At 45.6% G+C, this 2,714-nt stretch overlaps 1 pseudogene; it reads left to right on the forward strand.

Moving 5' to 3' along the window:
- Window positions 1-369: 369 nt before the first annotated feature.
- On the forward strand, window positions 370-1,526 carry LOC113079331 (hepatocyte nuclear factor 6-like; annotated as a pseudogene).
- The last annotated feature ends 1,188 nt before the right edge of the window (window positions 1,527-2,714 follow it).

Raw genomic sequence — 2,714 nt, forward strand, 5'->3', positions numbered from 1 at the left:
AAACCAATAGACTCATGAACTTGTATAATGAAACATTAAGGATTTTTTGAGCTACAATAGAACCGCAAGATCCCCACATAACCATTTTTTTCTGACTTAAAAAAAAAGATTTTTGCTGAACCTAAAGGAACCTTTATTTTGTGCGGTGCGCGCACCCGTGCACACAGGCGCACCACATCTTAAATATATTGCGCGGGTCACGAGGCAGACACTCTCACTCGGTCAGCTTTCGGCTGTCTTTAGTGAGACGCGCGCCTCGGCGATAGATACAAGCGTTTAGACACCAGGCATACATGTTCGTGCGTGGTGAAATGCTGGATTGACTAACACTGGAAGATCTCGGGGATCAATGGGCGCGCGGCTTGAGATCGTTTAAAATTTATTGGAAAGGAGAGTGTGAGAGAGAAAGGGAAGAGAGAGAGAGAAAAAAAGAAAACAGTGTCTTTCAACAATGGAACTTACGATGGAAAGCATTGGGAATCTGCACGGCGTGTCACACTCCCATCAAACGGGGGACTTGATGAACTCTCCTCACGCGCGACAGTCAGCGACACATAGGAACTTGGTGTCATCGCATGGGAGGTCAGCGATGGTGTCCAGCATGGCCTCGATACTGGACGGGGCTGGGGAGTATCGCACGGATCATTCGCTGTCCGGTGCTCTCCATCCAGCGATGACCATGTCGTGCGATTCGAGCATGAGCCTGAGCAGCACTTACACCACCCTGACGCCGCTGCAGCACCACCTGCTCCCATATCCAACGTCTCAGAGAAATTTCACCACCACCGCACCCTCACGCTCATCACCATCCCGCGCACCAGCGTCTCTCCGCCGGGAACGTGAGCGGCAGCTTCACGCTGATGCGGGATGACCGGGGCCTCGCGTCTATGAGCAACCTATACGGCCACTACTCCAAAGGACTTGTCCGGGATGGGACCACCTTTATCGCCTCTTTCTAATGGCCTTGGGTCTTTGCAACAACTCTCAACAGACTTGAGCGCGTACGGTCCGACTGCTCACCTGGGAAACGACAAGATGATTTCTACGGGAGGCTTCGAGACTCACGCTGCGATGCTCGGCCGCGGCGAGGAGCACCTGGCGCGGGGTTTAGGGGGCCACGGGGCGAGCATCATGTCTTCTCTCAACGGCATCAACCACCACCACCACCACCACAGTCACTCACACTCTCAGGCGAACGGGTCGGTGTTGTCGGAGCGGGACAGGCAGGCAGCAGGAGGCGGCGGACAGGGTGGTGGGTCAGGGCAGGTGGAGGAGATCAACACTAAAGAGGTGGGCGCAGAGGATAACGGCAGAGTTAAAGAGGTACAGCATCCCACAGGCCATCTTTGCCCAGAGGATCTTGTGTCGCTCTCAAGGAACTCTCTCGGACCTGCTGCGGAATCCCAAACCCTGGAGTAAACTCAAGTCAGGTCGGGGAGACGTTCAGACGGATGTGGAAGTGGCTGCAGGAACCCGAGTTCCAGCGCATGTCGGCCCTTAGGCTTGCAGTGAGTGAGGGTCACTGAAGTCTCCTCGTTGCAAAAGTGGAAATCAAAACAATTACTCGAAATCTGTATGTTTTACTCTTATCTCCTCCATAATATTCAATAAGGTAATCAATACACTGTGCATGGACCCACGAATACTCTTTGTTCATAATAGTTGTGCTTGACTTCTCACAGTTCACCTAAAGGCGTCTGTGCCTATTCAGAAAGTCAATCAAATTACAGACGATTATGTTTAAAACGTTTAGAAAGCAGACAAACAAGCCGTGTAACCTTAAATGACAATTACTTTTGGGACATTTAAAATTATTCAGCTGACTACATTTGCTGAGGAAATATAGGTAAATAATTATAGCCACTGTCAACTATTAGAATGTGTTTAAGACTGAGGGCAGGATAAATAAGTTAGTCCGTGTAAAATAAATAAATAAATAAAACACCATCTGTGGCCTAGGTGTTCAGGTTAGTTGAATATGGCTGATATTTTTTTTTCCATTTTTTTTTCTAAATGATTTGACTTAAAAAGTCAAAATTAATTTAGCACCAACCTGTCTCCTATATAGCTACTTAATTTATGTTCATTTCCTTCAAACTACAACACAGACAACTGTGCAATCTTAACCTTGTATTCACTGAATAAAAAGGTGTGTGTACTGGACATTATCTTGGCAGAGAGGCCGCTGACCCGTCCAAACCTATCACCTCACGTCGTATTTCAGTTGTGGGTTCAATTAACCAGGATATAGGGGCATATTTTAGTTCCAGTCAATGCCCCGTTGAAAAGCACTTAATGGAATGTAAATTGTTCCTTTGCGCATTTAAAGTTGTTCTGGTAAATAAAGATTTAAACGCTATTCAGTTGTCCTCTTAAGTGCCGTTGCTGTTAAAGCTAATTGGGCATCGAGATTTTTTTTCCCTTCCACACCCTATTAAAATGAAGTTACCCTAAACAGAAGACAAACTATATACTGCTACAGGTAGTAACTTAGATTTACAATAACTCAATAACTGTGTTTCGGGCAACTTAGATTTTACACTTCACAATGCGTCCATAATAACAACGATTCATGATGCTATCATAACACAAGGACTTTAAACTGTGACCCTTTAAATAATGTTTATATCTATCTATCTATCTATCTACCTATCTATCTATCTATCTATCTATCTATCTACCTATCTATCTATCTATCTATATATATATATATG

This window comes from Carassius auratus, unplaced genomic scaffold (assembly GCF_003368295.1).
Source record: "Carassius auratus strain Wakin unplaced genomic scaffold, ASM336829v1 scaf_tig00027642, whole genome shotgun sequence".
Taxonomy (NCBI): domain Eukaryota; kingdom Metazoa; phylum Chordata; class Actinopteri; order Cypriniformes; family Cyprinidae; genus Carassius; species Carassius auratus.